Source organism: Agelaius tricolor, unplaced genomic scaffold (genome assembly GCF_023055355.1).
Source record: "Agelaius tricolor isolate 1412-34295 unplaced genomic scaffold, bAgeTri1.0.p SCAF_1, whole genome shotgun sequence".
In the NCBI taxonomy this organism is placed as follows: Eukaryota; Metazoa; Chordata; class Aves; order Passeriformes; family Icteridae; genus Agelaius; species Agelaius tricolor.
Window position 1 is genome coordinate 93,024,679 of NW_027269261.1, and position 27,847 is coordinate 93,052,525.

At 40.9% G+C, this 27,847-nt stretch overlaps 1 long non-coding RNA gene across 2 annotated transcripts in view; it reads right to left on the bottom strand.

Moving 5' to 3' along the window:
• Positions 1-4,364: 4,364 nt before the first annotated feature.
• The window catches only part of LOC139592465 (uncharacterized), a 71,178-nt gene continuing 47,695 nt past the window's right edge, over positions 4,365-27,847 (bottom strand). The window contains exon 4 of one of the 2 annotated variants that reach the window (XR_011680017.1): positions 4,365-4,719. This is a non-coding gene — a long non-coding RNA (uncharacterized lncRNA). Of the gene's footprint in view, positions 4,720-24,553; positions 25,174-27,847 lie in introns of those variants that run through there. The other variant, XR_011680027.1, reaches the window with a different exon arrangement.

Genomic DNA, 27,847 nt, shown 5'->3' on the forward strand with positions numbered 1-27,847 from the left:
AGCCTTGTGCATCCTAACAGATTTTGGGGAGAAAATATACTGCAAGTGAAAGGTCAAGAAGGAGCAGCTGCAGCAGGCTGATAGCCAGCTGTGATAAGAGATCAACTCAGCTGAACAAATGCCAACATCCAAACAATGTGCAAGCAGCAGTTCATGGTAAGTCATGTCAAGTAGAGGGAACTCCTTCTGTCCTGAAAGTTCACTTGATCTTGACACTAGTCTTTAATTCTTTTCCCAAAATTATAAAGTTTCAGGTCTGTCATTTTCTATAATGAACATATTCTCTTCTGAGCAGATTCCAAGGAACAGAAAGGTGAAATTACTGTGTCAGGAGCGGACTTGAGAATCATATGAAAGAAAAATCAAACCAACAACCAAGGAACCTCCAAGCTGATGATTCCAGTGAAAAAGCAGCTCTAAGTTGTGCCAAAGCTTAGTGTAGAGTTGTAAATTTCAAATGTACCTTGAAATCTCCTTGCTTCCTCTGTTTGGAACATGGCCACTACATTTGCTTTGGAACCTTTCGTTTCCTTTAAAACTGTTTTCAAAAAGTGACCATATAGAATCACAGCTTTTATAAAGTGCTATGGAAACGGAGACTCAGTGCTGTTTTGTCTTCACAATGCTTGTCTTTCCTTGTTATTCCCTCAGAAATACTCAGGGCTAAATTTCAAAACAGAACTTATTGTCATAAGACAATGTATGTAATTTCTAGCAGCCTGCTAGCAGCTATGTCTTTTCTCAAATATCTCAAACAGCTGGTTAAAGACTCTGGCTAACAAATCAGAGTTGGGGATGCGACCACACTGTTCCTGGCTGCACAGCTTCTGAGAGGCAGGAGTCCAGCCTTAATCTGTGTCCCCAAGGGGTCTTTTGGCAAAGTGCACATTTTTGGTGTGATCCTTCCTTACTGGATATGAGAGAATTGATTATTATTTTATTTAGTGAAATTTTAAAGGTGTGAACACGTTGTTTGGTTTTTGTATTCTCATTCCACATAAAAACAGCTTCAGAATGAATGAACTGGCGCCTCAAGCCAAAGGTGAGGTGAAACTGGAAACCTCCTGAAGAGCAGACAGCAGTACAGTTTAACACCTCATGGTGACAAGTAAGGAGCCTTGGTTTCACAAGGCTTTTCCCCCCATTTTTTCCTACTTATGTCTATATGAGCAGGTAAGGGGAGTCCTGGGGTAGAGGTTAGGGAATTGTCCTTTGATCATTGGACTGCCAGCATGCTCTCAGGCATGATTTTGGTCACTAGTGACCAACATGTGTCTCAGTAGTACTCTGATATGATCCAGGCATGTTATGGCCCAGGATAATTCCTGATAAATAATTTGGACAGGAATACTCTTTTGTGGGAGAAAAGAGAGGCAGATGGGGTATGGAAGGGAGGTGCAAAGTGCGGTGTAAAATCTGAGTCAGAAAATCCAACTTTTGTGTAGCCTTTGATTACCAGGTTTATGTAAAAACATCTTGTTTGCTTTAGTAAGGGACAGGTCTGACTCTTAGCTGCATCTTCACCTAAAGTGACTTCATCAATCAACTCTGTTATTTGCAATGACTTTTCTTTACTTTCATTTCACTTTTTTTAGAGGTCTAGTTTCTTTTCATGACCTCCTTTCCTTGAAGTGCTGTGCAGTGTTTGCCTCCATGTCCTGAACAGCAATCAGCTGGTTTACAAAATTTGTAGAGACCTGCAGTGAGAGCTGGTCCCCTTCTCAGCAGCCATGGCAAACCATTAGCACAAGCAACAGTTTATTAGCCAAGACTTGCCAAAAAGGAAACTGGGCTGTTTCTTAAAACCAGTGTAGTCACAGAGACCAAGAAGTTTCACCATCTCTTTCTCAGGGTGTGATGGTCAACATCTGTTGACATCAATGGAAAGATTCTTCATTTTGAAAGAACCACTGAATTGGACCATTACTCAGAAGGAAAAGTCACAGTTATTAAGTCACCCATGCCTTTTCTTATGTTTTCCTTGGAAATCTGAACTGTCAGACCTTCTGAGAGTGATCGTATCCTAGGCTGATGGACAGACAGTGTCTGGTTGGTTGGTACACCCCTGGTCTGCTGCTCTTGTTGCTTAATTCTGTGTTGGTGCATTCATGACAGAGTGCTAGCAAAGAAGTTGCACAGTTTTCATGTGGAAGTCCCAGTATGCAGTATTGTTTGCACTTGGGACACATGCAGATGTAATTTGGAGATAGTTATAAAATTACTAATTCTTTTCCAAAGATGAAGTTTCTTCTGAGGTGGCAACTGTGATCTGCTACCCACCTACATCTCTAGCAACTAGTTTTCAAGTGCTAATCTGTTTTGCTGGATGCCATCCAGGCGTGGCAGTTGTGGTGAGAACTGAGTCAGAATCTCTGGTGGCTCTGAATTGTCATCAGATGTGTCAGAGCTATACCACAATATCCCTCACTTCTCAGAAAAAGCTTATGATGATCTCTATAAGGGTCACGTCCCCATTTGAATCCCAGCAGTCAGGCCTCCACTCCGCATTTGTGCAACTTTAGATCTCATGCTAGATTTCCATTATTTTCCCACAAGGAGAGCAGGAGGAAAGAATGTGAAACTGAGAATTATACTGTTGAAATGTTTTGAGTCTTAGTTGTGTGAATTTCCATCAACTTTACTGAGATGTAGGAGAGGTGATTGGTAAAAGCTGTTAAAATGCAAAGATAAGATGAGCTGTAACCCCCTCTGAGTCACTGAGCAGCAGGGTCAGCAGCAGAGCTCTGTTTTTCCAGCCAGTTTAATTAAAAAACATAAACTATCTCGGTTCACTTACTTCACCCCAAAGCCTTTGCTATAAAATCAGATAGCCTAGGCTTCCCAGAAGCGGAATTTTTCCTCTTTACTAGTGCTCTGTTGGGAAAAAGACCATAACAGATTTTTACTGAAGGAAGAAGGCAGAAATGCTACAGTGCAATTTGAAAAAGCCTGACTAACCTGTGCCCTACCCATTTCTACTCAGCTAGAATGTGCTGGCCTCCTCTAAGGGCTGTGGGGTCCTGCTGGAGGAGTCAGTTGTTACTCTCCATGCCCAAATGATCCCCACTTGGAGTACGTGAGCTCCAGAGGATTTTGATATGTAAGAAGGGCTGAGAACTTCTGGGGTCTCTATAGCTCCCATTGGAAAAGAGTCACTGTTCTCCACTGGGGAAAAAGGGCCTTCTGAGTTATTGTTGAACTGCAGTGGCATTGGAAGAGATTTGCTTGCACAGCTCTTTTCACTGGGCTGTGCTCTTCCTCATCTTGCAGTGTATTTAGTGAGTTTCAGCTCCTTGGATGAAGTGGAATAACAAATGGGATTTGCAGTCTGTCACAGAAAGGTTACTTCCTAGACAGCTTTTTTATTCTCTTAGGGAAAAGGAAAAAAAAAAAAAAAAAAGAAAGAGCTTATTTTTCTCAACTTTGGTTGAATTGGTACCCACCATTTGAGCATTCAGTCTTCCAGGCTTGCCTTTATATTTTTACTAATGTCACAGCCCCCTCCTTTCTTTTAAGTTTTTAGCAACCAGGTTCTCCTCCTAAGAATGTGACTGCAGGGAGTTTTGAATTTGAAAAGGCAAAGACCTATGATGATTCACTATAGTCTTTAGAAAATGAGACATCAGTGGGAGCTTTTGATTTTGGCAAGTCTTTAGAATTAGATGCTTTTTTTCATCAGTAACCCAGATGCTACCCTTAATCTAACTGCTCTGGGATGCTCAGTGAGCCAGTCCCTGCTGTCTGAGAACCAGGACTGGGGATTTTTAATAGTAAAATCTCTCCCAAGGGGCTATGTCATGGGACAATTTTGCAATTGCAATTGAATTTAGTGTAACAGCAGAATTTCTACTGAGAGTGTTTTTACATTGTGTTGAAGGTATCCTTACTGTTGGTTCAGTTTCCCAGTGAAAATCAAAGTCAGGCATGTCTCTTTATTTTAAAATATGTATCTGAATTTGTTTAGGGAGCATACACCTACTCATACTTCAGCTATGAAGCTGATAGTAGCTTCATCAGCTTTTAAAACCATTTCTGCACCATGACAAATTATGGCAGTGTAATAGTAATAATTTAAGGTGGTGGAAAATCCTAGGAGATTGCTACTGGCTTGTATTTGGAATGAGATGGAATCCATTTTATTGCCAGAATTGTGTTTAGCAGCATCAGGTAAAATCAAAAGAATACAGATGTGGCTGTTGAAGATGTACCAGGGGAAGATGAGTGGTTGGATGGGTGCTTGATGCAACGGACATGGGAAAATCCATGGCAACTAATTTGACCAAAATCTGAGTAACCTTTTGCCCCATATAATGGCAGGACTGATGACAACATCAATAAGTCAAAGAGTTCCTTGTTGTTTTTTTTATTAGTGATAAGAAGAAGTAATAATAACCAAACAATTATATGCAGGACATGTATGAACTAGAGAATACGTGTGCGTACACCAACACGTATGCACAAATTAGGGTGACAGATTAGTTAGCAACTCTCTGGCAAATGTAGGTCAGTGGCCAGAAGCCTTGGTCTGTGAGTCCTCCTGAGAGAATATTCTGTTCTGAATCACCAGCCAGGCCTTTTGCTTCATCAGGGTTAGTCAGCTCTCTCAGCTGGTGCTCTGTGTCAGGTCTTGATCATCTGTTTGTGATAAGAGGGATGGAAACGCCAGAAGGCACTGATGAACTCCTCAGAAGCAAGCATTCTATTTCTGTATAAATAGCCCTTGCAATAAAGGGAAAAGGAGGAGAAAAAAAAGCAAATCTGTTATACAGTATCAGCAAAACTGTTGCTAAATAGAATGTTTTCGTGAGCAGTCAGCAGATGCTGAGGCTCAGATATTAGCTTACTGACTGTGTAACAAATTACAGTCATAAGACTCAGTTCACTTTCACCATCTTCCACTTGTTTTGATGGCAAATAAGGATCTAGTTTTCAGGGGGTCGTTTTAGGGATTTTTGTTTGTTTGAGGTTGACTTTTTTCAGTGAAAATTCATATTCCCTTCTGTCATTCACCAGACTGCAACTTAAGTCAACAACAGAGATCTTTGCAAAGACCTCATTATCTTTTTCTCATTTATTGGTGTGACTTTGCCCTCTCTCTACACAGGTAAGTTCCTTAAACCTCTTTGCAGGCTCTTGTGTTTAGACTCTTCCAAGGGCAGCAGCTTAGTCAATGTAGCATATAGCTAGACTAAATTTTACCATAAATATCTTTTTAGTATTATTTTCTTACTACCCAATGTAATTTTGGGGCTCTGTGTTTGTGTGTGAAAGTCTTAACTAATAAATTCAGAAAGTGATGGTTATGCCTGAGGTCCAATGAATTCCTGTTGTCCAATTGATGTTTAAGCAAGTTAGTAGGAAAAAAACTTCCATTGGGCCCAGCAGAATTAGACCAGGCCCTACACCTTTGACAAAACTCACATGGCTTGAAGAGCTGTGAATAAAATTATAATTTGCATTTTCTTGCAAAGCTGGAAAAGGAAAGCATACTCTCTGCAGCTACTAAATGGAGCTTATGCTGAATTGTTGCTGGTTTGAACTGTCAAGGGAGAACACAGCACATTGGCTACACAGTGTCTCCAATAATCAAGATAGACAAGATTTTACTCTTTCAGATAATTACACTTCTCTCCAGACATCTAAAAGAGATAAAATAAGATTAGGGAGACATTTTTCAGGGAGACCTTTTATCCTTTGTAGCTCTAATTTTAGGACAACAGCTCTTTCTGATGGAGGTTCTGGGTACCAATGCTGTCAGCTGAGAGATGCTCTTATTGAGCAGAGTTTTTACTGTGCTCTGGGTTATCTTCTATTTTAAAATGATCTGGACCAATGACATTTGTGGCAAACTAAAGCAACCTGCAGAATCCAGCCTACAAAGAATAAGTAGAAGTTAGCTCACAGAGGTCTGAAGTAGATCACATTTATCTATATTGCATGCCCTGCCCAAGTATATAGTTTAATGTTAATAGAAATATTTATTAGCATGGTAAAATGAGCTGAATTAAATAAGTTTGGAGGTTCAACTTGCTGTTTTCACATACAAGACACAACCAAATGGGAAACAGTCTGCTAATTTTGTGGCTGACACCAAGCTGGCTGGTGCAGTATGCTGGAGGGAAGGGATGACATCCAGAGGGACCTGATAGCCTTGAGAGGTGGGGCTGTGTGAACCTCATTAAGGCAAACAGGGCAAAATGCAAGATCCTACACCTGGGCTGGGTAATCCCCAGTATCAATACAGAATGGAGGTGATCAAACTGAGAGCAGCCCTAATGAGAAACACTTAGGGATATTGGTGGAAGAAAAATTGAAGGTTAATCAGCACTAAGCACTTGCAGCCCAGAAAGTCAAGCCATTCCTGGGCTGCATAAAGGGAGGTGTAACCAGCTGGCTGAGAGAGAGGGGATTTTCCCACTCCTGTTTTATTCTTGTGAGGTGCTATAAGACAGAGCAACAAAGGAGAGCCACAAAGAAGGTATCAATATATAAATCAGAGGGCTAGATCATTAGAAGGTTACAGGGAGAACTTATATCATCCTTTCACTTCCTGAAGGGAGCTTTTGAGCAAGACAGAGACTTTTTATAAGGGCCTGTAGTGATAGCACATGGGGCAATGGTATTAAACTCAAAGAGAGTGGGCTTAGATTGGACACAGGAAAATATTTTTTTATGATGAAGGTAGTGAGGCACTGGCAAAGGTTTGCCCAGAGAAGTGATACTGGAAGTATTCAAAGTCATGTTGAATACTAGATGATCCCTAAAGGTCTTTTCCAACCTAAACCATTCTATGATCCCAAGTTTCTCAAGTTCTTGTTGCATGTCATTGGTCCAGAGCATTTTAAAATAGAACTGCAGGCAGTAAATGGTTGGGAGGTTTTTGTGAGCTCCATGCTCTTGTCACACCTTAGAAAACACTGAATACTTGAACAGCATTCATCTTCTTTTGTAAGGCTGCATTTAATTTGTAACATCTGGTGTAAATAAGTCAATTCCTTTTAGATGCTTTTGAAACACTTTGCAAATTTTCCAATATTGTAGTATTTTCCTTGCTTGTGGCATATGTGTGACTGCAGTAAATGAATATTGTGTGTTTGGGATAGAAACACTTTCCTGTTTTATCTGAATGGAAATTACTCCTATGTCCATGTGCCTTTTCAACATGAGGTAGTTTATGTCTAAACAGCCTACTTCCATAAAGTGTCTTATTAACTGTTTTCCTATTTGAATTTTACTTATGAATTACATTACACTCCAAATGTACTTAAATAGATTCTTTCAAATGTATGGATGAATGGATGGGAGCTGCCCTGTTCCCTCCTGAGCCAGGGATCTCACCACCCTGCAACCTTGTGGGGCAGCTCTCCAAATGCAGGGCCTGTTCCTCATGTTTGCATGGCCACAGGCTTGACTGACCTGTTTGTTCAGTGGAACAGAAAATCCCCCGAAGCACACAGAAATACTTGCACTCTGTTTGCACTTTGCTGCACTATGAAAACTAAGGGAGAGAGCATGGGGATGCATTCTCAGCAGGTGAAAACAGGCAGGGCTCAGGTGAAAAGAGTGGTGTTTTGCTCTGCAGCTGCTGTGGGGTTGCCACTGTCCACTAGGATACTGAACATTAAACAAAATCTCAGAGTAAATATAAGGGTGAGTTTTTAGGGAAAGCTATCATCTTACCTCTATTTGTTACTAGTGAAAGACTTGTGGAAAACAGATGAACATTTAGGGCGCTTTCAGAGAAGTGTTTTTGTGCTTGAAAACTTATCTATTATCCAGTGGCTACAGTGACTCCAATTAAATATATTGTTTCTCTTAAAAGAATTACTTGCTATTATATGCTACAGCAAGTAAAGTGATGTTTGCTTTAAAACAAATGTGTTGAGAGCCAAAGATGAATTATCAGTTATGCCTCTTTCTCTTCTGCTTTGTATGTGGGAGCAAACTTGCAGGCAACATTATCTCTAAATTAAAAAAAATGTAAACTGACAGGTGGAAATCAGGGCTGTACAATTTAATCCTCATTGGAGATCATGCTTTTTACGTGAACTTGTATGAAAACAGGTTTGGGATCCTCATTTCAGATTTTTAATCAAGAATGAATTGCAAGTGGTACTTGCTCAATTGGACAGAAACAATATTCTTGGTTGTCTGACAAAGGCCTCGGTTAAGCAAAGTGTGTAGAGTAAATTACTGACTGCATAATGCAGAAAAATACTCAGCAATATTCAACACAGCCAATGTTTTGACTCCTGTTTGTTTGATCTGATCCTGTGAGATACTGAGCACAATGAGGATCAGGTGCCCAGCAGACAGAAGTTCACCATATCAATAAGCTGAGGGTTTTATATTGGTTTTGTCTCAGTGATACTGAGAAGACCTTTCAGCTGTTGTGACAACTCTTTACATCTTTGATGCACCACATCATGCTGAATGGTAGTGGTGAGTCAAGATTCTTCTGTCTCCAACAGTATTTGAGCAAACCTGGATAAAATTAACAGGTTCCAGCTGCTGGCTCAGCTGTGCCCTGCAGGGAGTCTGCTGGAGCCCCCACTGCCAGCTCCTCCCTGTTTATACCTAATGCCTTCCTATTTCCCTTTGCCCTGCCTTCCTGGTTTTTAGGTCACAAATGTTGTCTTCCAAGGTCTGTTTTGCAGAAATATTTCTCTGTACAGGAAAGTGTACTAAATAAACTTGCCACTCCAGCAGGGGACATTAATTTAGTAATAGCTTGTTACCATCTCCATTTGGATTTTATCTAGGACTTTGAGACCTACCCTCCCACTGAGAAATCAAAAGCAGCTGTGATCTTTCTTGACACTCCTGGTGTATAAATTTTGTCAAAAGTGGCCATAAGTGAAGGTGAGCAGGGCTGGAGTTCATCTATCCCTTTGTCTTTCTCACTGGAGGGACATCTGCTCCCAGGAGTTCTCCATCACCACCTAAGTTTTGTCTGCAGTTTGCCAGGCAGTTCTGGAACATGCAGCAAGGACCAGGGCTGAGGCAGAGCAGATCTGCTGTCCTTCAGCACAGTTAGTAAGTGCCAGAATTTAGTTTACACACTGTGATTCCAGCAGAGGAAAGAACAGATCTGAAAGGGCTTGGATGCAAACAAAAATGAAGACCAACATTTTCAAACACAGCCACTGCATGCCCATGGACTTACAGCAGATTTTTGGAAGTATTCCATGTTTCATGATCTCCAAAGGGAGCAATGTTTATTGAATGAAACCACTCTTTTCAGCAGTTTTGTTCTGTAGCAGAAGGTGCAGCTTTTATGCCTGTATTTGTAAAGGCTGGAGAATAGGTTTAGCTGCACTAAATTCCAACATAGGAGTTAGAACCATAAGGTTTTCCAACATAGGAGTTAGAACCAAAGAGGGGTACCAGCCAAAGGACCCTCCTTGGTCCGTGTCTTCACACTAAGGACTTTGGAATCCAGAAAGCTACAGGATTTGTGGCTGCAAAAAACTTAAAAATTGTAGTAGCTTTTGATTCTTTCAAACCCAAATTTTACCCAGGACTGAACCACAGGATAAGAAGACACTAGGATATATATAAAGGTGAGATGTGAGGGAAAAATATACTTGAACTGCTGGCTTTTCTAAAGAATTCATGTGACAGGCTCAAGCTGTTGCTAAGAATACAATAGGAATTTCAGGCAACTCAAGAATCATATGAAAACCTGAAATTCAAATTAATTAATGCAATACTAGATCTTATTTTAAAAAATCTTTCAAATGAAAAGGTCTGCAAAAGCATCCTCAAGTTACTGCAGTGTAAGTTCCTTTCCCAGATAAGTTTGATCTGGTTCACAGCAAATATGAATGTTAATCAGTACACTAAAACATATCTGCTTAAAAAATTTATTTTTACTTTGTCTTTGAGCCTTTCCATGAAATAAGTAAAAAGGGAGCAGGAGGACAGATCTCTTACAGAGGTCTGAAGGTCATTCTAACACAAAATCTGCATGGTTTGGTATAATTTGCAGCATTTGAGCATCTTCCAGATAATTGCTTTTTATTTTGATTTCCCATGTTCTAGGAAATAAATACCTTTGTGTGTTTTCAGGTGGTTTTTAATATTCTTTTATTTTAGTGTGAATGTGCAGTAAATTCAAGTAAAGTAGGGGTTACGTTTAGATGTGGGGCATCAGTTAAGAGGCTGCCCAAGGTGGAAGGTGAGTCTGTGGCCCTGGTACACAGTTTTTTGCTGAGCTGAGAATGCAACGTCATGGCAAAGGTGGTTTGGGATAGGTAGGTAATTCCTTTATCAGATAACTTAAGCCAATCTCTTGAAGTGCTTTGCATAACAGGACCTGAACTTAAAGTGAAGTTTGATTCCTGTTAAGAAGCTGTTGCATTGAGAAGATAGATCCCTGGGAAATTGCATCCATACTAACCTAAGTTTTCCAGATGACTCAGTTAATTTCTGCTCTAAATCTTTCAAAAGCTGTTTCTTCAGTAAGCTGATGAAGACTTGTTCTGGAGGTATGCTGGACTCACTACTAGAACATAATCCAGACTCATATATTCACATTAATGGTGAATACTCTTTATCTGAAGTTCTCCCGACTGCTTTCTTGTGGCTTCAGTTTGACATCTGAGAGCAAAACACACAGAAAGCCTTTAGTCTCCCTATTCTTATATAATGGATGACAGGTAAGCTTTCAGTGTAGCATATATTACTTTGGGGGGAAGCTTATATTAAATGATTATGGCTCCTGAAAATTGAAACAAAACCTCTCAGTACCTGAGGAAATAACATGCCTAGCCCTGAAACAGGAAATAAGAGACTATCCAAATGCAGATATTTTTCAGTGAAATACAACATTATATTCATCATTTGAAAGAAATAATCCAGTACTTTTTCATTCAACATGTTCTTTTCAACATGGACTTTTGTTACTTTTTGCTTTGCCCACTGTGTATATTGGTTTCAAGAGTTTTTGTAGAGGCATGATTGTGCAAAACCTGGACTGTTGAAAGCTGTTACTTCTGGAGCAGACCATTAATATTCCTAATGGATGTGAACAAACTGATTATGGGAGAAATTCTAACACAGCAGAACTTCTTCTTGAAGATGTTGTTCTTTTATACACATGGATGCTATAGTCGACTCTTTATCAAGGGGGATAACTAGATTGATTTAATATAACTTGCAGCTCTAAGACAGCAAATATTCCTTTTTAAAAATTCTCTGATGCTTTTTGCCTGCAGTGGGTGAACATGACAGAAAAATAATCTTCACATAATTTCTATGAAGTGATCAATTTGAATGTTTAGCTTTAAGCAAGAGAGCAAAAACATTGAAAACTTGAATGATATGCTCAAAATCACAGAGTGGCAAAGTCTGAAATCAAGACCTAATCTAGGTTAACTGACTGTGCTGAGACCCCACTAGTCCTCTAAGAGAAGAGAGATGGAAAAGATTTGCAGACTTGGTGGTTATTCAAAATGAGTTTTAATCCCAAGTTCCCAAGTTTGACATCTCAAAAAATTTCCAGGTTTGAGACTTCTGCCTTGCAGTGTGAAGAAATAATGAACTGGGATTGGTATGAACAGAAATGATGTTGTTGTAGGGTCTATCTGTTGCTCTGCTGGACTATAATAAATTTTTTGTGATCTGTGTTTCAGTGCCCTACTGACAAGTGAAAACGTGCACAAATCGTGAAGGTTATTGCAAGTACAAATGAGCAACTGTAGAGAGATTATTCATTGCACCCTGCCACAGCTCAAGCACAGAATTAATTGGGTGCAGATGCTGAACAAATGGTTTGAGTTTTGTTGCAGAGGATGATGCTAGTGACTGCTGACATGGGGAGTAACCACTGTGTCTGCTGGACTGAACATTGCTTGAACAAAAGTTCAGACTGATGGGTTTTTTGCCATTTTGGATCCACTTCATTAGCAAGGTAGCTAGGCAAGGGGATCATTTATGCCTGGGGCTGTGCTACAGTCACTTTTCTTGTATCCTCTAGCTATGAAAGCTTGAAAGAGAAAAAGAAAATGGCTTTTGTTCAGCAGTATGTGAAGTGCTATTTATCCTGGAGGGCTTCTCTGGTGTTGAAATACTGGCTTGAGACTTTCATCAAGACACAATGTAAGTTATTACAAAAATGTCCATAGGCTTTGAAATACTCAAAGGATTTGTAAAGATAATATATTGATATCAAAGGTTCTTTCAAGCCTAGCTTCCAAAATAATCAGGTATTGTTGTTTATATGTTATAAATACTGTAGAAGAACATTATATGTTTGCCAAAAATAGCAGTTTTTAGGAAGCAAACCTTTTCCTTACATGTACACTTGATAACATTAGCCTGAAAAGTTAATTTCAAAATAACATCACAATGATAATTCCTATTGGACAAAGCATATCAGAGGGAGAGAAATAGAAGCTGGGAAAACAACTGGGAAGGAATCAAACTAGAAAACTTTCTCAGCATCTTCTGGATTAGGCAAGTTCAAGGCTGTGGTGAGAGAGAGAAAAATGGAGAAAGAGTAGCTATGACAAATGTTCTTCTGACAGAGCCAGGATTTTACTTGGCACAACCAAACCTGCTTCATCCCACAGATGGGGGCTGTGGAAAGCATCTCTCATGCTGGCAAAAGAAATTTCCTTCATGGTATGTCTCTCCTTTGTGTAGTGGCATATGAGAATCCTATGCCTCAGCCTACATCAGGTGGAGGAACTACAAGTCTCTACTGAATTAGTGTAACTATATGCAACATGCAAACCAGGAAAGGAGTATAATGGGAGAAACAAAAGAATTACAAATGTTAAGGGATATGAACACTGAAAGAAGTTAATTGAAAACTGGCAGGACCTGATACAATCATGAGAAAAGAAAGAATAAGTGAATTAAATGGAAACATCAGGGTAAAACCAGAAAATATTTCAGAAGAAATGTACAAGTATAGATAAATATATCAAAAGGACACTTACTGCTTCTCATTAGAAATGTGTTCTGGAGTACAACTACGAGCTAGTGATGCTTTTAATTCTTTCTAAGGCATTGAAAATTCTGTGGGATGGAGAGACATGGTAAATTGTTGAAATACTATCTAATGTTTATTCTGCACTGATTCAAAATAAGCCTTCCAAGCTTAAAGGAAAAGACTGCTCATCACTGGAAGCTGTAAGTGGCCACATGTGCACTCATCTAATGGAAGGAGAGAAGTGTGTCCCATGCTTCTGTAGGATGCATGGCCAAGAGTAATCCTAAGTGTTGTAGTAAGCAAGCTCCTACTATGATTGTGGTGGTGCTCTGGCATTTTAATGGCAACTAAAGGAGTGACCTCATTTAGGACCCATGGCTCAGGACCCATTCCTAGGAACAAAAACAGGACAATACCCATCATTATTGGTTATTTTTTCTCCCCATTTTATCAGCCTCTGGAGACTAAACTGCTGAAAGTGCTGTTGGTCAAGCTGGCAGACAAGGGGGCTAATGGCCTTCAGCCATGGTAGCTGGTGGGATCCAAATGAGCATATGATGATGGCATGGCAATGGTTTCCAGCTCTGTGAAGGAAAGCTCCTGCTGATTTGGAAGTTCTCCTTGATGAACACCACATGTCTATACTGAACTTTCTCTTCTATTTATTTTAAATTTCCTATGAAAGTAATTTCTATGTGAAGGAATAAAGAAACTACGTGCTTAAAAAGAAAATTGAACTGTAGTGCTCAGAAGTATGTTTATTCAACTGTGAAGTTCATTGCTGAAATGGGGATTGACAGACGTTAGCCATATTTTATCGCTACTCTCATGAATGCCAGGACTAGAAAGGCTCAGGAGAAGCTGATGCCAACAGTAATCTGAGCCATCAGCCCTCAGCTGAACATGTACTGAGAAGATTTATTCTTGCTTTTCTTTCATTGTGCTTATTCCAGACTTCCCACAGCAGGCCTTAATGAAAAATATTCCAAAGTTCAGTGACAGTTCCAAGTAACTGACAGATGGAACAAAGTTCACCAAGAACTCTATTAAGGAAGAGGACACCTGAGGTAGGGTTTAGGAGAGATGCAGGTGATTCTCTCTGATACTGCAATCCTCAAGACCTTCTCTCAGCTTGCAGCCAAAGCTGGACATGTTTACTCTGTGTTGGCAATCCAGTCTCTGACTTTCTAAACACCCAAAATTTGACTTTTTCCCTGTCCAGAACAACTTTCTTTGTGCTAATAGTACTTATGGAGCAAGCATTCCATGCCTAAAACCTAAGGAGATGCCAAACTTGAGCAGCTTCCTTCTGTCTGCCTTGCTTGTAGGTGTGGCTGCAGAACCTGGTGGGAAAAGGGCACATCTGTCCCAGGGTGGTCTCAGGCACAGCCTGCAGCAGCAATGGGCTTTGCCCTCAGGCTGCCACTGTGTTCCTTTAATACAGCAGTCCAGCCCATGTGCTTCTCTCTCTGCTTGTGAGATATTTTGTCTGACAAGGGTGAGAATTGCAAGGCAAACTTATTTCACGTCAGGAGAAAGCTTCCCCTCTGTTACTATGTCCCTTTGCCTATAAATAATTAGACATTCATTTTAGCATGTGAACTGTAAAATGCTCTTTAATCTCACCAGATGAGGATTAGCTGAACAACCTGCTAGCTCAGGGTAAGGAAAGTATCCAGGAGTGGTTCTTAATAGAAGGGACTTTTCAGTTTGATGTCTCTTCACAACCTATCCCTGCTATCTTCACATGAACATGCACACACAGCCATCTGATCAATATTCTTGATTATTACTTTGATTAAAATCTTGAGAAAAGTAGAAAGACTTGAAGATTCCCAGTCAATGTTGTGTTTAGCTGCATAGTCTGTCCATGTTCTCATCACATAATGTTCTGCCTCTGATAAAGAAGTAGATACAACCCATCTGATTGATTAATGGGATGTAGTTGCATATAATGTTGCTATAAATGTGTACACTGAACCAGTCACAAACAGCATAATATACAAACAAGTTTTTGTTAAAGGAATTTACAAATAACTTCTGTTAATAGACAGCAAATGCAGGTAAAATTCATTGAAATAGTGATTTATTGCAATTACTTGATTTGCTTTTGAATATATTTATATGCATATGCAGAGAGAATGTGGGATGTTATGAAAGAGGGAGAAATAATTCAAAGGGTTTTTTTGTTTCTATACAAACAAAGTCTGTATGCAAACTTTGGAGGCAGGGAAAAAAAGAGAAACAAAGAGCAGAACTTCTATGTTTTCCAGCAGTGCCTTGACATATCAGTCCTGATTTACTGCACCTTTCAAGAACTTGTAGGGAAGGTTGGAGACATTCTTTTCCCACTGGGGAGTGCTGAATGGAATTGCTTTCATCAGTACTCAGAAGAGTGATGTTCATTACCACTGGCTGAGAGATGCTGCTTCTGCTTGAGAGGTAAGGCTGCATGCTTCTCCACCTCTCTGGGAATCTTTCTACTCTGGAACATTAACTGTGATCCAGATTTTATGAAAATCTGTTTAATGGCAGTGCAGAGAATGAGTTGCCGAGCCATTTATAACAGCCAAAATAATTCAGTCGTGACCTCTTTGTGTTCCCATAAAACTGTTTTTCCCTCAGCATCAGGAGATGAGTCAGCAGTAGTGATAACAAGACTTAGAGAAATACTGGAAAAAACAAGTGTCCCAAGTACTTTGGCAGTGAAAAATTAAGCTTCAAAGTGATTTCTTCATGGAACATTTTTTCTCTCTCCAGGACACCAAATTGACTGAGTATATTAAAGAAAAAAGAAAAAGAGGGAGAGAGAGAACGAAAACAGGACTTGGATGATATTTCTCAGTGTCTGCCAATATCTAACATGCTTTTGGAAAAGTTGTGTAACACAACCTACCAAGAGAGCCCTGTTTGAATAGAGGCTAGTAATCCTTTCTATTTAGTGCTGTTTGTGGTTTTGCAGAACTGACCCACAGGGCCTCATTTTTTGACTGGTGAAACAGGCTGTATTTTTTCTTAAGCCTATAGGGATCAGGAAGTTGTCCTCTGAATACATGCCTGACTAGAATTTGCCATCAGTTTACCAGCAGCTCTATTATTCTTAAGCCTATAGGACACTTTGAATGATGGAAAACCTTGAATGTTCTCTTTTGTGAAGGAGAGTGTTTGCCTCCAGTGATCAAACATACGGATAGAATGTCAGGGAACTTGCAATATAAAGTGTTATGTTTGAAATAATTCAAGTGAGGACTGTTGCAAAGGGTTTCTTTTCTGTTTTGCAGTGTTTTCAGTATAATTTCTTTAGATATTTTAATCTACTCTGCATGACAAATTAAAAGTAGTGTTGCACAATGCTTTTCATTACAGAAAAGTGTCAACAATGTAAATTTTCAAATGAAGGAATATGAATTCTAATATTGAACTACTTTTGTTTTTATTGCCTTTAGGTAATGGCTGTGAAGAAAAATACAAGGAAAATAGTTGAAAAATATTTGTTTTGGGTCTTCTTCATGACAATGAGACACAAAACTGAGGAGGCAGGTTCCTATGTGTTCGGAAGTTTGTGTCCAGGGACTCTCCAATACTGATACCAACACTGAAAACTGCTGCCCGAGTCTGAAGCAGGCAATCTGCCTTCTGAATAACAGTTTGGCATGGGATGGGTAGTGGTAGTGGGTGACTCCCTTCTGAGGGGAGCAGAGGGCCCCATGTGTCGGCTGGATCCATCCCACAGGGAGCTCTGCTGCCTCCCTGGGGCCTGGGTATCACCAGGAGACTCCCTGGGTTGATTCAGCCCTCTGATTATTACCCACTGCTGATACTCCAGGCTGGCAGCGACGAGATTGAAAAGAGGAGTGCCCGGGCAATTAAAAGGGACTTTAGGGCACTGGGTCAAGTGGTTGATAGGGCAGGAGCACAAGTAGTGTTCTGCTCAGTCCCTTTGGTGGCAGAGAAAAACAATGAAAGGAATAGAGGACCCCACATTATCAACAAGTGGCTCAAGGGTTAGTGTCATCAGCAGAATTTTGGGTTCTTTGATCTTGGGGCAACATTTACAGCACCTGGCCTGCTGGAACTGGATGGGATCCATCTCTCTGTTAAGGGCAGAAGGATTTTTGCTCATGAACTGGCAGAACTCATTGAAAGGGCTTTAAACTAGGTTTGAGGAAGGAAGGGGGATGCAGCTGTGCTCTCTGGGAACAGGCCCAAGAGTGGTAAGGCTGAGTTAGGGGTGAAATCAGTAGCCCAGTTGAGGTGAATGTATGCGTGCACTCAGTATGGGTAACAAACAAGAAGAGCTGGAAGCCCTGGTGCAACAGCAAAACTATGATGCAATTGCCATCATGGAAATGTTGTGGGATGACTCAGATGGCTGGAGTGCTGCACTGGATGGCTACAAGCTCTTCAGGAGAGACAGGAAAAGAGGAAAAAGTGGAGGGCTGGCCCTTTATATTAGGAAGGCTTTTGATGCCATGGGTATTGAAACTAATGAAGACATAGTTGAATGCCTATGGGTAAGAATTAAGGGGAAGGCCAACAAGGCTGACATCCTACTGAGAGTCTGTTATTGTCCACCTAACCAGGGAGAAGTGGTGGACAACTTATTCTATAAGCAGCTGGAGAATGTTTCAGGATCACCAGCTCTTGTTCTTGTAGGTGACTTTAACTTACCAGACACCTGCTGGGAACTTAACACAGCAGAAAAAGAGGCACTCCAAGAAGTTCTTAGAGTGTGTGGAGGACAACTTTTTGTCACAGGTGGTGAGTGAGCCCACCAGGGGAGGGGCTATGTTAGAACTGTCGTTTACAAATAGAGATGGGCTGGTGGGAGATGTGGTGGTTGTAGGCTGCTTGGGGCACAGTGATCATGAAAATACAGAGTTCTTGATATTTGGTGAAATGAGGAGGAATATCAATGAGACTTTTACATTGGACTTCCAGAGGGCAGACTTTGGCCTATTTCTTGGGAAGCAGTCCTTTAAAATGAAGGAGTCCAGGAAAGGTAGGTGTGCTTCGAAACAGAAACCTTGAGGACACAGGAACAGACTGTCCCTGTGTGCCGAAAGATGAGTTAAAAAGACAAACATCCAGCCTGGATGGGCAATGAGGTTTTGAAGGAACTTAGGAATAAAAAGAGGATGTATTGTCTTTGGAAGGAGGGTCAGGTCTCTCAGGAAGTATTTGAGGGGCTTACTAGGGCATGTAGGGAAAAAACTAGGGAGGCCAAAGCTCAGTTCTAACTTCATTTGGCAACTTCCATAGAGGATAATGAAAAATGTCTTTACAAATATATCAATGGCAAAAGGAAGGGTAAGACCAACGTTTTTTCTCTACTAGGTGCAGGAGGGAACTTAGTAACTGCAGATGAGGTGCTTAACAGAAGGTGGAGGTGCTTAATGCCATCTTTGTCTCAGTCTTTAGTAGAAAGACAGCTTGTTCTCAGGACAGCTGTCCTCCTGGGTTGGTAGATGGTGTCAGGGAGAAGAATGGTCCCCCTGTTACCCAGAAAGAGGTAGTCAGAGAACTGCTGAGCCACTTGGATGTTCATAAATCCATGGGACCAGACGGGATCCCTCCCAGGGTGATGAGGGAACTGACAGATGAGCTTGTGAAACCACTCTCCATCATTTACCAGCAGTCTTGGCTCACTGGTGAGGTTCCAGATGGCTGGAAGCTGGCCAGTGTGACGCCCATTCGTGAAAAGGGTAAGAACGAAAATCCTGGTAATTATAGACCAATCAGCCAACCTCAGTACCCGAAAAGGTTGTGGAACAGTTTTTATTGAGTGCCATTACACAGCACTTGCAGGATGGCCAGGGTATCAGACCCAGCCAGCATGGGTTTGGGGGGGTAGGTTGTGTTTGACAAACCTGGTCTCCTTTTATGACCAGGTGACCCACCTGCTGGATGCAGGAAAGGCTGTGGATGTTTGTTTGGACTTCAGCAAGGCCTTTGACCCTGTCTCCCACAGCACACTCCTGGGAAAGCTGTCAGCCCATGGCTTGGACAGGAGCACTCCTTGCTGGGCTAGGAACTGGCTGGATGGCTGGGCCCAGAGAATGGTGGTGAATGGTGCTGCATCCAGCTGGGGCCAGTCACCTGTGGTGTCCCTCAGGGATCTGTGCTGGGGCCAGTTCTGTTCAATATTTTTATTGCTGACATGGATGAGGGGATTGAGTCTTTCACTGGTAAATTTGTGGACATCACTTATCTGGGAACATGTGTCGATCTTTTGAAGGGTAGGGTGGCTCTGCAGAGAGACCTGGAATGATTGAATGTATGGGCAGACTCCAATAGGATGAAGTTCAATAAATCCAAGTGCCAAGTCCTGCATTTTGGCCACAATAACCCCCTGCAGTGCTACAGGCTGGGCATGGTGAGGCTGGACAGTGCCCAGGCAGAAAGGGCCCTGGGGGTACTGACAGCCTGCTGAACATGAGCCAGCAGTGTGCCCAGGTGGCCAAGAAGGCCAATGGCATCCTGGCCTGTATCAGGAATGGTGTGGCCAGCAGGAGCAGGGAGGTCATCCTTCCCCTGTACTCAGCACTGTGAGGCCACACCTTGGGTGCTGTGTCCAGTTTTGGCCCCTCAGTTTAGGAAGGACCTTGAGATGCTTGAGCAAGTCCAGAGGAGACAACGAGGCTGTGAGGGGCTGGGAACACAAGCGCTGTGAGGAACAACTGAGGGAGCTGGGGTTGTTTAGCCTGGAGAAAACGAGGCTTAGAGGTGACCTTATCACTCTCTACAACTCCCTGAAAAGCGGCTGTAGTCAGGTGGGGGTTGGTCTCTTTCTCCAGGCAACCACTGACAGAACCAGAGGACACAGTCTCAAGCTGTGCCAAGAGAAATATAGGTTGGATATTAGGAAAAAGTTTTTTACAAAAAGAGTGATAAAGTACTGGAATAGTCTGGCCAGGGAGGTGGTGGAGTCATAATCCCTGGATGTGTTTAAAAAAAGATTGGGTGTGGCACTCAGTGCTGTGGTTTAGTTGAGGTGTTAGGGCATGGGTTGGACTTGATGATCTTGAAGGTCTCTTGCAACCTAGTGATTCTGTGATCTCTGTCCTGAGGCTTGGGGCCTACCTGCCACCCAAAGCTACTGTCTTTACAGTTTCGCTCATGTGATTGACCCACCAGAATCCCCTTGCACAGGCATAGGTTGGGCATGGTCGTATCACACCTCTGACAAAAATCTTGTCAGGTCTTTTGTTGGCTGGTCTATGCATGTTTGAATCTGGAAAATTGTGCATCCAGTTGCTTCTGGAGCAGGTGACAAAGGATGACAAAGGTAATTAAGGGACTGAAACATCTTTCTTACAAGTGCTGAGGGATCTGAGCCTGTTTAGCCTCGAGAGAAAATGGCTGAGAGGCATAGCATCAATGTCTCTGAGTATCTGAAAGGAGGGTGCCAGAGGATGTTTCCAGGCCCTTCTCAGTGGTGCCAAGCAGTAGGCCAAGATGCAACAGGCAGACACTGAAGCACAGGAAGTTCCACCTGAATATGAGGAAAATTTTCTTTACTCCGTGTGTGACCAAGTACTAGAACAGGTTGCCCAAAGGGGCTGTGGAACCTCTCTCTCTGGAGATGACCCACTCTGGTTCCTTTCAACCTGACCCATTCAGTGATTCTGTAATCTGTGCTCTAAGGTCCCTCTGGTGCAGAATTTGCCTATGCTGGTGCTCTGTGTAGTTGGGAGAAAGGAAGCTGTGTGGTACCTATTTACAGAAATTTAACCATCCAGTAGACTTTCTTGGGATACACAGAAGAAAGAAGAGGCTTGGGGCATTCTTGAAGGTAGGTGGCAGCTGAAATGGGGAGTTGAGACTCCCTCTAAGGGTGAAAAATTGACTATTTTTAACAGACTGCAGAAATTATTTGTTGCTGTGACTCTAAAAGGTTGTTTATTGTAGTAATGAGTCTAAAAGAAGATAAGTGTTTCATGAGGCATTCCCCCTCAATATTTGCTACTTGAAAATAGTAAGTGAAAAAGAAGAGTGACCATTGGTGTCTTATTTTATTGTTCTGGCTGGCACTGTCCTGTGCATAATGCTTGAGAATCTGACTGGACACCAAGCAAGTCTTTGCCTTGAACCATTCTCCTCCTAGTCAGGAGGTTGTCTGTCAAAGTAGCTGGGCTTTGGATGAAACCTGCTGAGAGGAGTATAACATTCCAGCTTTATTCAACCTAGAGCTGTGAGAAATATTCACCACAAAACCTAAAACTTTTCAAGGAAGTATGTTTAATATCAAGTGCAGAGAGGGATTTACTGTTGGGTCGGATTCATGTAAAACTCTACTTTTGACATACTTTTGACCTGAAACCTGACAATGCTCAGATATTTTGACTGAAGTTACTTCAAGGCTACAAAGCCAAAAGTTAAAGAAAAACTCAGAAACTGTAAAGGTGGCATGAAGGGCTCAAACTTAACCCCAAATCTGCTTCAGATTTTGTGCTAGATTGAGCTAGGTGCTGCTTAGCCTTTCTGCTTCCAAGTAAACAGCAGGCACATCATTAAGGTATTGCAATCTGTTGCAAACATGAATAAGGACTAGAATATTGTGAAGCTTGAAAATAATTAAATAATTTTGTATTCTCAGAAAAAAGTCACGAACTATGAGGAAAGGAGTGTTACTGGTGGTTTCCCCAAAGATTTGCTCAAGGGCATGGTTTAGAATCCCAGGTGAGATGGAGCTTTGTTGGTTATTTAATCTGAGTTGTTAATTGCTTGGTGTTGCCTTAGCACTGTCCAGCCATCTCAACCTTTGATGGTGGGCACCAACTTGGAAATATTCCCATGCAGTGTATTTTTGTCCCCTACTTTAAAAGTATAATTTTTTTTCATCTTGTATTGCATTAGGAATGACTAAAAAAGATCAGCACACAGCAACAGGTAGTAGGATTTGCTTAGTTATTTTGCTCAGATTGAATTTAGTGGAAAACCTCTATCAGATGGAGAAGAGGCTGTGTTGCATTTGCAGATGAAAATATTCTTGGGAGAAGAAAACTTTTCTCTATAAAAGTGTTACTGCAGAGGATCAAACAAACATTCCCAACTCTTTGAATAGTCCAAGTTCTGAGAGCTGTAGTTCCAACAGGCTCTAGGAAAGAAGTCAGTCATGCACATGTATGTGAATTCTCTCACATGACTAAAAGCAAAGGAACTTTGACATGCCGAATCCTAACCTTTTTTCAGCAAGGAATTTTCTGTCTGGTGACAAAGAACATCTTATTCTCTCCCCTGCTGACTCTTGCTGCTTATATTCCTCCCTAATTGGAAGTTGCAGTGTAGATGTGCAAAAAAGGATATGCTTAGAGCATACCTCAAGGGTGAGCTGTCTAACCAAGGAAACGATTTCATCCTGTCTGTTGTGAAAAGAGCCTGGTGCTACAGAACACCTATTTCATTGCTCAGCAGGGCAAAATACAGCGAGGAGAAAAGACTCTGAGTGCTGAAACTGCAATACATTAATATTCATAGTTTCTGTTGCAGCATTTTGTAGTCTGGTAGGGAATTATTTGCCTTTAAATTGGATAGCTGAAGTTCCAGCATTCTGTTTTCGTCACTGCTTCAGATAGCACTGTAATTGAATCACTGAAGAAAGAAGACATGAAATTCCAGACTAGGTCCATTGCTTGCTGCAGAGTGGGCTATGTTTTCACAAGGTTTCTATCATATACCTTGCATTTTGGACTCACAGGTGCACAAAGGGAATTACCAGCTTTCAAAGGCAAGAGTGGCAGTCTTAGCAATGCTCTCTGCAGGGGAACAGTGTGGTTTGTCCAAAAACCTACCCATCCGGGTATAGGTGGCACCTTCAGCATAAGTAGTTATGTTAAATCCTGAATGTCATGGTGCTCCCAGAGGAGCATGTCTAAACTAAAGAATTTCAAGGTCTGTCTTGCTGCCATGAATGCCACATTACTACCACAAATGTGGCACAGCTTCAATAAGTATGATGGTCTTCATTCAGTGAATTTTAGTATTAGAATCATCCCAGCTAAAGCCAGTGGAGGTATTCAAGTGTCCAAAATTAACCATATGCATATTTATTATGTAGCATTTTGGAAAGGTAGGAGCATAACTGAACAAGCTCCAGATGCTCTGTTTTCTTGCTGACATTGTTTGTAAGTTGAGAGTAATATTTGTCATCAAAGACAAACAAATGGAGGATGACTCACTCTCACCCTTGCTCAGAGGGGAAGAATCCAAAGGGAATTTGATTTCCCTGTTTAGAGAACCCACACAAAGTGAGGTGAATTCACTTTTTTTCTGAAGCTGTGAAATGCAATCCTGTTTAAAAACTGTTTTTCTGCAACTATTATTATTTAAGTCTGAGGTTTCTACGTGAAACACTTGAATTTTCTCTCACAGTGACAATCTGAAGGAAAGGTTTGATATTATGATTTTTTTGAGGAAATACACAATGATTGCAGTCTCCATATATGTTCTTTCTCAGATCAATGAAAAGTACTTTTCAGATAGTGGTAGCACCTCAACCACAACTTTCTGTGACTTAAGCCAAGAGCAAAAGATAGGTCCCTTGTAAAGTCAGTGAATACAGTGCAGATTAAACAACTTTTTTACCAGCCCCACCTCCTCCTATCAAAACCACTGGTATAATAATAATGATGGCTTATTTTTTTATGTTCTTGGTGTCTTAGACTGTTTTTACAGATAGTGAAATATGTGAGAAAACTATATATTGAGCAAAATGAATAGAGGAAAATGGAAGATTGCATTAAATGGTCATCTGGGTAAATAAATGCAAGTTGAAGGATTCAAGTACTGAGCTCCTCAGAGTGTCTAAGAAATAGCTTTCATTATTTTGTATTAACTCACCTTCCCTGATAGTTAAAGCCTTGCTCATTTTGTTGAATACATGAGTGAACCAAGCTTGATGGATGGGGACAAATTAGCCATAAAGAACCTCATAAGTAGCAAAGGGCCATTAATCCTTCACAGTTTGAACTTCACTTTCGGCATAGTGAGTAGGAGAAATTAGCTGCAATTAATATCACAGATCTTTTGATCATTGTCAAATAACTATTAGGAGCTGAGTATCTCATGATACTGAAACACCACCTTTCCTAAGATATGTGAGAACTGAGCCTCTCCTGTGTTAATCATTGATATTCCCTGAGCAGAGAAAGAAGTGTTGCTGGTAGTTCTCAGTACAAGATTTGCCATGGGGTTTCACCAGGAGGGAAAAATAGCTGGATTGAGGAACTAAATGCTGAAGGGATTAAAACAAATGTGGGGATGATCCTCATGAACTTCTGGCCAGCAAGGGAGAGTGAAGGAGGGAAATGCTTTACAAGAAAACTTTTGAGTCACATTTTCTGAACTGCACAGCTGCACACAGTTTGTGAAAGGATGAGATTTTGCTGCAGAAAACTCCAGTGTGAAATAAGTCTGGATCAGGGGGCTGGCCCACTGAGTACAGTGCCCACTTCAGTCATGTAAAACCTCATGGTGGGTTCCTATTTTCAGTGAAAATTTGGTTTTGATACTTTCATCATAAGCAGCACATAGGGGGGTTCAAAGAAAAGCTAAGCATTGCAATATTCAAACCGAATCTAAGAAAACATGCTTCAGTTAAATAACATATTTGAAATATATTTGACTCTTATTTCTGATTTTCCTCAGGGCAGTATTAGTGTAATAACAAAACAGGTGAGGCTGAATGTTTGATTGAAAAAGTTTGGGCCTTCAAGGGCTGATTTACTGTCCAGTGAGGTTCTGCAGACTGGTCTTCACAGGCACAGCAGCTCCCAGGTTTGGAATGCTGAGGAAAGAGCTTGGAGTGTAAAGCAGTCCAACTGCGGCCGAACATAAGGTCACAACCAGGAACATATGAGATGAATAAATCTTTATTGGGCAGGACTGCAAAACATTAGGTAATGGGGCCAGTGACAAAAAAAGAACTTAGTCTGAATCATACTCTAAAATGTGCGCAAGAAGAGTTCAGGCCTCTAGCAAGGGGCGAAACTCCGAAACTTGTGTTTCTGGTGCTGAGAGAAAAAAAAAAAAAAAGGAAAAACCAAGCTAAGAGTTTCTTTGGCTTGTGTAAGTGCATGCATTGTACACATCTATAGCATTTCAGTCCACAGGAGTTCATGATATTTTCTGTAGTTGAGACTGGATGCAAGTGCTAACAAAATCCTTCTTACTTCTTTTCCAGCTTCTATCACCATATCTGTGTTCTGCTGCCTTCTCACCATCTTTCTCACCTACAGATGGAAAAATCAAGCTGAGAAAAAAAAACAGAAGAAAGAAAAACCCCAACATATCACTTCTGGGGAAGTGTTTCAGTGCTTATTTTGCCCCAAACTGTGGTTGATAGTTAAAATATCCCTTCTCCCTCTCCCTATGGGAACTGAAATTCTGAGAACTCTTTGCTCACAACAAATGAAACACTTAGTTGTGAATCATGTTGGAATTTATTTTAGTGTTAAATTGGTTTGTGCCCAAGGGAGATGATTACACAGTTTGAGGGGCTTGCAGTCCCATTTATTCAGGTCAGATACCCAAGAGCCTGTGGGGTAGAAGGTTGTGTTCCTTTTGGAATTCATTACTTGAAATGTATACCATGAGCTATTTCCTCAGAAGAAGGACCTACCTCCTGTAAGGGAGGAGAACTGCTAAGAGGTAGTGAGACTTTGAAGAGAAGGCAAGGATGTCAGAAGGAATTACTCCTGCAAAGTGGATCCAGACCTTAGGGCCACAGTTGATCCATTTTAATGATCTGTGTTGTGACTGCTGCTCTGCCCAGGGTAGGGACTAATCCAGAGAAACTATAACTGTAGCTACAATATGGCAAGTATTGAACAGGTTTTACATGTTAGAAATCAAGAAAAGTAATTTAGTGCATATAAAATTTATGGGATTCAACACTAGCTGATGAGATGGATACCCCTGGATGGGGATTGCTGTCTTCCACTTACTTATCAAATATGAATGACATTTAATACAAAGAGCTCTGATTATGAAAATCTTTATGCACCCAGAAGTAAATTTAAAGTACTGTTTGACTTCTATAGACCAGCAATTCAGGATGCCTGAATGACATTAATGGTTAGAAATTTGGATGCAGAGGAAATGATTTTGTACTGTAAAGATATTAATCCTAGATGATAAGATATAAGCTCATGTACATAACCTGAACACTGAGATTTCATAGCAATCTGTTCTACCTATTTTACTATGCATTATTGCTGTATAAACTACTGTGTTTGGATCAAACTGAGCAGAAGCTCCCACTGAGTCTAATATGATTTGTACACTTTTATTAAGGTAGCCTCACTTTTAGTGTTCTTTAACAAATTATAGCAATATGACTGACAAGAATGTCCACATACACATCTGAACTTAATGTAGACTTAAACTAAAAATAAGCCAAGGAGTATCTAGATGAGCTGGGGAATATCCTTCAGGGCAAAACAAAGGAGACCCACATGTATCAGACTGGTGCTATAGATGCCTGCTTTTGAAATGATAGAATACAATTAAATTCTTGTCTCTAACTGAATTTCTAAGCTCTTCTCCACCAATAATATTTTATCCACTATTCCTTGTACTGTTAATTATCCATTTGGACAGCTTCTGTAGCTTCCCTCTGCACAATACTTTTAGTCTCTGGAATATTTTATTTTAACTTGGCCAAGATTAACTCATCTTTCTGTGAAGTTAGCTGTAGTTCAAGGAACAATCATTCATGTGAGTGTGATATGTCTCTTTTCTGTGCAAGATGACCTTGAATACCTTCACTGGCAACATTCCTGGGAAGAAGCAGCAAGTTCATGTCATGTAGCAACATATTAGTGGATTCATCCTGCTTTCTGTGCACATTGGATGGGTGTGTAGTGTTCTCCTCTGGCATGTAGTTTGCACATTAAAATCTCTTGGGATTAAGACAGTGAACTCCTTCTCAGGAGGAGGGGACATGCAAGAGAGATGCTGGATTTCATAGTCTGCACAACGCATTATTTCAGCTGGAATCTGGAAGACTAACCCTTTATTTCCAGGCATGAGGAATGAGTTTGTAAAAGGGACTGAAGGCTCCCAGGGAAGGCTGGAGGAATAGGTGAGAGAACTGTCTGCCTCCTGGCATGATGCAATACATGCAGTTGAGAGCAGGGGAAAGACATATTTATGACAGCGAGTTGCTTCCACTGACTGAACTTCTGCTCTGTGGATCACTAGAGACAAGAAATACTGGACGTCTCTCAGCTGTAGCCCAGATTCACTGACTACAGGCAAAACACCCCAAATTTTAATATTAAGGAGACTTTAAACAGGCTGGTCCTGCAACATTTAAGTGAAAACTATAATTGAAGGTTGAAAACTAAGCCCATCATCAATTAATACACCATCCCCTTTGGATAGCTAATATCAAAATGGGCAGGACAGCACATCATCTGTACAGGGACAGGGAGGCCCAGCAAATTTACCAGGAAAACCCTAGAGGAGCTTTGTGACAACAGAATTCCCCTCCAGAAAGAGCTGTTAAGGTGCTAACAGAGGAATCAGATTAAAACTGAAACAACACAATTTAAATACTTCTATTCATGTTTTACTCCAGTGTGTTGCATCAGTAAAATGTGAATGCAAGATAGGGATTTAGGAGTGCAGAGGTAGAGATTTTTTGAAACTGGTTTGGAAAGTTTAAAAAACAAACTGTATTTTCCATTTAAATAAGCCTATTTTATTTCTTTATATAAAAATGTTTCCCCTGCATTTACAACAAAGCCAAGAATTACTAAACTGCATAAATCCTAGCAAAAAGCAACCAGTGTCTTCCATTTCCCTCCTTATTTTAGAAGAAAGCACAGCCCTGCATTCCTATCTCCAGACAGTGTGACATGAATCACAGAATTGTTCGGGTTGGAGACAACCTCTGGAGAT